A 9,001-nucleotide genomic window follows, 5' to 3' on the forward strand; every position below is an offset into this window, starting at 1 on the left:
TAAAAAATGATCATTTCAAACTTTCAGGAGATCTTCAGATCTCAAGATTTTCATTTAGATTATATGATTATAAGCACAATTATTATTTTGTACCGCTAGATAATAACTGGATTGTTGCAGAAAGAACAATTTAAGAGGTTATTTATTAGTATTAGATATCCTTTCCCAAATAGCAAACTACTTAGGGTTATTCATTATTTTGGATTTTGGTTGTTCAGCTAGTCTCCTCTGTCTTATAACCACCAAAGCCAATTTCTCAAAGCTTCAATGTTTCATAGGTGAAATAACTTGAATTTATATTTTGTTTATTCTGCTAATTTTTAAAAATATTTTTTCCTAACTCCTTTTTTCTTTTTTTTATTTAGAATATTTTTCCATGGTTACATGAATCATGATTTTTCCCACCCCTCTTCCCTCCCCATCTCCTGGTGCTGACAAGCAGTTCCACTGGGTTATACATGCATCATTGTTCAAAAATCTATTTCCATGTTATTCATATTCGCAATATAGTGATCTTTTAACTATTCTGCTAAGTTTTTCATCAGTAATTTGGTATTTTCCTTAATACCAATTCTCTTTCAAAATTAGAACTGCTTTTACATGACTCCCTACCTTTCCTTATGTAGGGAGACCTGATCAGACGTCATTCATTCATTTACAAATGCTATTAAAATATGTGTTTTTTTACAGCCCATTCTGTTAACTTTCCTACAGGATACACAGTTTATAATACCACAGCATACCCTTCAGCAAGCTTGTAATCTAAAAAAGGGAAACAATTTAGTAGAAAAGGCATTACACATAATATTGTCTATGAGTCAGGGCAGTAGAGGAGAGTAAGATTCCATCAGAGAATTGAGACAATTATATTGATAGATATGTCAAAATATGTAAACAGGCCATTTTCACCATTGATTTCATTGGACCTATGGTCAAACAAGTTTTAAATACTTTTCCCAGGATGCTGCTACTATTGGATTACAAGACCAATGCATTATTTCCATACTGCCTATACATAAAATCTGTCCTTTGGCTCATGACTTCAGTCACATTTCCATACTGAGCACTGTATGAAATTCAGCATATTAGACTCAGATTGTTCTCTCTACCTTTGCTCCAAAAGAGCAAACTCATTTTTTATCACAGCATACCAGGTTGACCTGTCAGATGCTGTTGTTTCCCAGCTGTCCACAGCTCTGCTGTATCATATGAAATTGTGCTTCAGTATATTAGATAGTTCCCTCTGCCCATCTTGCTTACATTTGCCCCACTTTGGTTTATCATAGAACAGCTGTTGGTGCATCCCATTGTGATCCATCCTCCTCCTATGCAGTTGTGAAGCAGTAAGCATTACTTCAGTAAAGAAAGACTGGCTGAATTCCAGGAGCTCATTATAAGTAAACCTGTCTTACCATTTAATGTTAAGTTTGACTTTTAGGTGATGTGATAAAATTGCTTAAGAAGTTAGATGAGATGTATGAAGTCAACTATCTCTGATTCAACCTAACCTAAGAGACCTTGTTGCATAGAAAATGAAAAAAAAGCAACAAATATTCTGCTGTCTCCATTCATATGGGTACCAGGAAAAGACATGTATAAGATGAGTAGAAAATGAGCTAAAATAAAGGAAAGCGGGACCCTTTGTCTATACATATTTTGTGATCTTCATAATGCCTATTTTGCACAGAACTAACTAGATGGTCAGTAAATGCCTAATTGACATAGCATAATGAAATGGATAAAGAGACTCTTTTGGAATCAGGAAGACATGTTTTTGAAATCCTGCTTTGGAAGAATGTCTGTATAACTCAAGAAAAGTCATACAAACAAAGTATTCCCAGAGAATTCTTTAAGTACATAAAATGAAAAACCATGTTGGTAAAGGAAGTTTCTACACTTGGAGTTCCCCATACTAATGAAATCATAAATCTTGCCTCTGTTAATAAAAATAAAAATACTTCTTGTATTTTCCTGCTTCTGAGGTAGGTAAGAGTCATCACTCTATGACTAAGCCCTTGGAATCAGCTTTAGGACTTCTATTTCTTTAACATTTTTTCTATATTGTCTTCATTAATGCTCTACATACACAATCTTTGACAAAGTGCTAATAAAACACATACTGCAAGTATCCTACACTAAGAATAAGAGTACCCTAACAATTTCCTAATGCAAAGACAATCACCAATCTTTGGTAATGTCAGATCTCTTTTTGGGTTCTCACATTCTAGCCCCAGGGAATAATGAGACACCTTGATCTTTCTAGATCATGCCAAAGGAGGTATATACCTCCATTCCAAATGCCTTACAAAAGCAGCAATAAAACACAGGTTATATCCTTTATTCTTTCTTTCCCTTTGACTCAGGTAGCTTTTCTTTAATTTCTGTCATAGGATCTAAGAGCTTGAAACTACCTCAGAGGCAATCTAGTCTAACTCATGCCCTCCTCAATGACACAGAAAAGTAGTCATACAAACTTTATTCGAAGATTTCCAAAGAACGGTAGCCTACTCTTCTCCAAGTAACCCATTCTGCTTTTGGAAAGCTTGAATCGTTAGGAAATTTGTATTATCTTTTTCTCACAGCAAGGTTAAATCTGTTAAACAGTGTCAAGATCCAAACACACACCAACTTTTTCTGGGTTATTTTGAATAGCTTTACTATAAGCTATATTGTTAAACTCTAAAGTTCTCTAATACAATAAATCTATGAATGAATCTTCAACTATATATAAGTAATTGATAATACAAATTATTTTACAGGTAAACAATTCAAAATCAACTTTATAAAGCTATTTACTTTCACTCCTTTCAACTTCTGGTCATTGTAAGAGATCAATGTAAGATCAGCTTTGGAAATATTTTTAAATCTCCCTAAAGGATATCATGGTATTCTCATTTTAATTTTCTATTTATGTTTTTACTTCATTGATTTTCTTCCTTTTTTGTTCACTGTAAGATGTGCCACACATGTAAAAAAAAGTGCATCAATGGTCGCATTCTGTACTTTATATTCATTAATATTAGTTTTCCATGAGTCTCGTTATTTTGGCTAAATCTTCTCTGATAAGTCAGGAAATGCAATTTTTAGTAAAAATTCTTCCTGTCCAACTCTTATCTCTCAAAGGATCTCTTGCTATGACAAACTTATGTTCTGGATTTCATCACATTCTGCTTCATTCACAAAATTTGCCCCTTCTCTTGCTTCTTTGATCTCTCTGCTCATGGCTACACACACAACTGGGAATATCCTTAGGTTTTCCAATTCCTTAAGCATTTAAGTTAAGACATCATCCTATTTCTGTCAACCTTAATCAGAGACCTCAAAGAAGAAAATCACTCATCACCACATTAACTGCTAATTCCACATTGTAGGCTGCCTTCTTCCCCTACTGTCTACTAAAACTGCTCTCTAGGAAGCCTTGGTGAGTTTTTAATTAAGAAATCTAAAGATCTATACTCAATCTTTATCTCTTTTTAGTATCGTGTACTGTCTCCTACCCTTTCTTCTGAATGAATTCTTCTCTGTTCTACAAATCAATATACTATCCTTGTCCTTCTACTTGACCAGTTATGGCTTCTCTTTATCATTCACTGGTTCATCTTCCCTTTAATACTGTTGTTCCACAAAGGTCTTTTTCATAGACATCATCTTCTCTTTCTGCACACTTATTTGATACTACCATTCATTCTCAGAGTTTCAGGTAATATTAGTTTACAATTGATTCCCAAATTGAGTGCTCTACTTGCCATGTCTAACAGAACAGCATCTGCATATGCCTATGTAATATCTCGAGTGGAATATAACAATTGTATCTAAAACTTTCATAAGTGTAAACTGTTTATTCTTCTTCCCCCTTTCAACTTCCTTATTTTATTTTAAAGCACTATCATTTACCTTATTAACTATATTCATAGGCTTTATCTCATCTTAGATTTTATCTAATTTTTTCCATATAATCCATTTAATCATCAAGACATATTGCTTCTATCTCTGCAGTGACTCTCAAAAATGTTTCTTACTCTTTGCTCTCATTTCTGCCATCAAAGTCCAGGACCTAATATGGTAATGAAGATGATTACTATAGCTTTCTAATTCCCTCCATTCCATTAACTTTCAAGCCATCCTTCACACTGTTGTCAAATTATTCTTTATGAAAATAGCTAATCATAAAATAATAGGATACTAAGTTTCGCTCAATAAAAGAACTAGAGATTATCTGATGTGATCTCTTTATTTGATATACAAGAAAACTGTAGCCACAGAGGTAAGTGCCTGGTCCAGACACTTTAAAGTATGAGTGGACTTTAAGTCCACACAAAAGAAAATAGCACAGGAAGAAACTGAGGGTCTTCACTCCAAATCTCATGTTCTTTGTACTACACTACAGATCTGCCAGAGAGAGAATTCAAGTAGCTTGCCTTTCACAATGAATCTTTCTTCAACACAGCTTTATGATATAGGTACAGATACTATTATCCCCATTTCACATAGGACACTGAAGTTCAGAAATGATAAATGACCAGGTCTCTTGATTCCAAGATTACTATTCTATCCACTTGACCAAATATTCCCCATTATAAATTAAAGACCTCAGGGATGGAGGTGGGGGAAGCCAGTCAATTTCTTTCCAGAGGACCAATATTTGAATTCATAAAAAAGTAAACATAGTTTTTTGACTGAATAAGCAATGTCTTCTGTATTCATAAATATATAAAATTATATTTTAGCATATAATTTTAGTATATGTTTTAGTATATTTTAGAATATGTAGACTTATTTTATTTAATTTATTTTATATTCTAGTATAGGTAGATGTTTTATGATTAAATATGAATTCATATAAAATAATTCACAGCATTCATTTTTTTCATATATTTTCTTAATCAATGGATACTATTAGTTCAACTACTAACCTATAAATAGCTGTACAAGTTTTGTTGTTATGAAAAGGATCCCAGATTGAAAAAAGCCAGGAACTATTTTCTTATGATAAAGTATTACCAGATATTTCACTTTTACAACATAGCTTTTAAGAATACAGATTCGGGGGGGTGGGGCAGCAAGATGGTGGATGGGTTTGGTGGCAAAGAGAAATGCAGTGACCAGAGGTTGGCCTTGCTGCCCTTGTCTTGCATTTTGTGTGATCATGAAAAGCTCCCCTAAGTTATCCAGCATCAGTCAAGAGGTGCTGGTGCTCACTGCCAAGGCGGCGGAACTCTTTGTTCAGTATCTAGCCACCTATTCCTACAAACATGGCAGTGGAAAAGAGAAGAAAGCACTAATTTACAGTGATTTATCAAATACTACAGAAGAGTTAGAAACCTTTTGATTTCTTGCGGATATATTACCAAAGAAAATTTTAGCAAGCAAAAACCTGAAAATGCTTAAGGAAGAGAAGGGGGAAGGAGAAGAAGATGAGGAAGAGGAAGAGGAGGAAGAGGAGGAGGAAGATGATGAGAGTGAGGATGAAGAATCTGAACCTTAAAACATAAAACCAATGCTTTCTAATTAACCTAAATTGTGCTACCAACCCTGTTCAGTCCCCTTTCTCCTAAATAAAATACAGAGCTGTTCCATTTCATCCCCATATAGAATTTTATATCCAGGCCATCTATCCATTTCAGCCTGAGAAATGAGTTAAAAGAAAATTTGCATTACATTTGAAGGTATCACTAAGCTGCATATTTATTCTAATATCTTGTTTGTCTTATTAAACATTGAACTTCTACATCCTTAAAAAAATACAGATTCATCTCCCTGGAAAGACAAAGCAATGATGAAGAAGAAAAAAATTAGAAAAAAAATCCCAAACAATCACACATAGACATACCTAAAGGGCCTTTATTATGATTTCAGTAGTAAATTTGGTAATAAAATCTAGATATTATTCTCAGCCTTTTCACTTGATCCTCATATCCAAAATGCTTCCTACAGAATCTAAAGAGGATTACCTTTTCTTTCTTTCTTTTCACTAATTAGATGTTTCCCCTTTGTCTCTTTTGCTGTGTTAAAAAAAATGGACTTGTAAGGGAAAAAGGAAGTTCTATTTGTATACACAAAAAAGATAAAGCCTGAGAGCTTCAAACCTAACATGAGAAGCCTTGGCTCCAAATTGATTTCCCTGAAATATCAGAGAAACATCAAGAAACAAATGCAATAGATTATGAAAATTATTTCAGGCTCCAGTTGATATGTGGAAGCCACAGAGCTTTCCAAGATTATTCTTATTTAAATTAGCAACTCCTAGCACTACTGAAATCCAATTTGAATTGTTATGAGCAGGCCTAATTGCTCTACCCTCTACACCCAACTAGTGAGTGATCCCTGCTTTCATTACCTAACTCTTACAGCTGATAGTAAATTAAGTACTCAAGCTAGGATGATTTTGCTCTATTAAGACAAAACAGTGACATACTGATTAAATTTAAACTGTCAGATACTATTTCATTTATCACTATTACCAGTCACTAGAGAGTACAACTAGTCATTTTCTTTCCTGATACTCCATTTAAACTTTTGTCTTTGGAAAGTAAGGACAGATAGAGCTAAATCTAGCTTTCTAAACTATAAAAAAACTGGATTTTTAAACCAGATTATAGTTTATAAAAGAGAAGGATCATTTCATCTAATCAAATAGATCATTTTGAAGACTAAAGCATATTAGAGGTCTTTGAGATATATCGTTTTGTTTTTTTTTCATTTTAAAGATTATTTTATTTTAGTCCATCTATCCTTAGCAAATTCACTTACTGAATCTTAAGGATTCCCCTGTCATCACATTTTTTTCTTTACAGGAAATGACTAGAAAAACTTCTATAGTTTAATACTATATTAGTCGGGTATGTATCTTTAGATGTTCAGAAGGAAGATTTGCAGGTTGGAACCATTAGAGGCAGAAGGGAGTCAGTCCATTCAAAGAGGACACAGACTGAGAACTGCCTAAGAAGCAATTATTGTATGCCCTGAAGCTCATATCTCCATACTTCCTCTCAAACTCCTCCCATTAGCTTTGCCATTGAGCTATGGTAACTAACCCCAATTTGAGAAAAATGAATCTGATTCAACCTCAACTTAAACTGCTAATTCAACTTAAGACAATTAGAGCTTCATTAAATTAGAATACTGAGGTTTTGTACTATTACCATAGGAACAAGGTTATTATTTGGAACCTTTCAAACAAGGAGAGCACACTATTTGCAGAAACAGCTGTCTTTAATTACCTAGAATGATAAAGTACTGAATAGAAGCATTTTCTCCAGAAGCTTTTCCTTCCATTGGAAACAAATTTGGGGAGGCTGACAGTATTATATATGCCTTAGGGAGAAAGTGTCAAACCTAGATGTTTTGGCAGAGGGCAGTAATTGTTTCAGAGATTGTCAAAGAGAATTAGAAATTGTAAAATAAAATAGATCTCCTAACAAAATATAGGTACTGGAAATAGAAGACTGATTGGTGAGGCTTTTCAGTAAAAAGTGCAACTTGTTATCCTTGACTAAAGTGTTGCAACATAAATTTTAAGTGAGACAAGTATCCTGCTTTTAAGAAAGGTATTATTTGCCACCTCAACATAAAAAACAAACAAACAATATGATGACTCACCTTCTTAGCTATGAAAGGTTCCCTAACCTACCACATCACACAAAGATTTAGAAAAAAATCATCATGTAATAGGAAACTTGATGGATCTACAAACAGCAGGTCTTAGTAAAAAATTTAGGTCTGCTTCTTTTTCTTTTTGATGATGAGCAAGATACTCCGTTTCAGGCTTCAATTTCTTTCTCCTTAAGAAAAAAAGTTGAAATATATGAACTTTAAAGCCTCATTATGTACTACATCCTATGATAAGAATTCATTTCACACTTACCTATACTATCAGTTGTTTGAAGTTCTTTTGCTCTTTTCTCCAAAGCCAGAATCTAAGGAACAGCTCTATATTCTATTATTTCATCTATGAAGAAAAACCTAATTTTATTGCATCAATAACTTTAATAATATTCATCATCAAATATGTGTTTTATTATAAAATTTAATATTTTATTCTTATGCATTCCTAATGCTATTTCTTCTTTTTTTAAACCCTTAACTTCTATGTATTGCCTTGTATATGGAAGAGTGGTAAAGGTAGGCAATAGGGGTCAAGTGACTTGCTCAGGGTCACACAGCTGGGAAGTGTCTGAGGCGGATTTGAACCTAGAACCTCCTGTCTCTAGGCCTGACTCTCAATCCACTGAGCTACCCAGCTGTCCCCCTTCGAATGTTATTTCTCTAGAGGAAAGTTGGTATCATTATATTACCTGAATCAGAAAGATCTGGGTTCAAATACTAGCCCTTGCATTTACAAAGCATGTGACTTTAGGCAAATAAGTTAATCTTCTAGAGCTCTGGTTGCTTCATCTTTAAAACTTGGAGAGTAATAGCACTTCCATCAAAGGACTATTATAGAGATCAAATAAATTAATGTATATAAGTTACTTTGTAAACCTTAAAGGGTATTGTAAATGTGAACCAAAAGTATCACTCATTCCTTTTATTTCTAGTTCTGTAGTTCATGACTCCCCATCAGTGTGGTCTCCTTCAGCTGATATATCATACTCAATTAGTGAGATATAGTTAGTTTTTAGAAATGGAAATTTACTATACTGGCAAACATTCCTTTCCCTATTGAAATCTAGGATATATTCTTCCACCAGTACGCATAAGAGAGTGAATAAGCAAACTCAGTTTTACATAGCATATATGGAAAAGGGGTAAATTAGAGTCTCTGGAAGTCATTTTGCTGGCATTTTTAAGTTAAGATTGTTCAGCATAGTAGACTTTTCAACTGAGTTCCTTTTAGAGTCTTGAATCTTCTTTTATTCATCATATTTCATCAGTATTTGGCTGCTGATGGAAACACTGATATCTTTGATGTCTGGAAGACAAAAACTCTAAGTCTTCCAGTTCTCTAGAGTACACGTGGTCTTCCTCTTTTCAAGAATATATATGTACATATATATATATA

At 33.7% G+C, this 9,001-nt stretch overlaps 1 pseudogene; it reads left to right on the top strand.

The window, feature by feature from the left end:
- Positions 1-5,064: 5,064 nt before the first annotated feature.
- On the top strand, positions 5,065-5,485 carry LOC123252429 (annotated as a pseudogene).
- The last annotated feature ends 3,516 nt before the right edge of the window (positions 5,486-9,001 follow it).

Source organism: Gracilinanus agilis, chromosome 6 (genome assembly GCF_016433145.1).
Source record: "Gracilinanus agilis isolate LMUSP501 chromosome 6, AgileGrace, whole genome shotgun sequence".
In the NCBI taxonomy this organism is placed as follows: Eukaryota; Metazoa; Chordata; class Mammalia; order Didelphimorphia; family Didelphidae; genus Gracilinanus; species Gracilinanus agilis.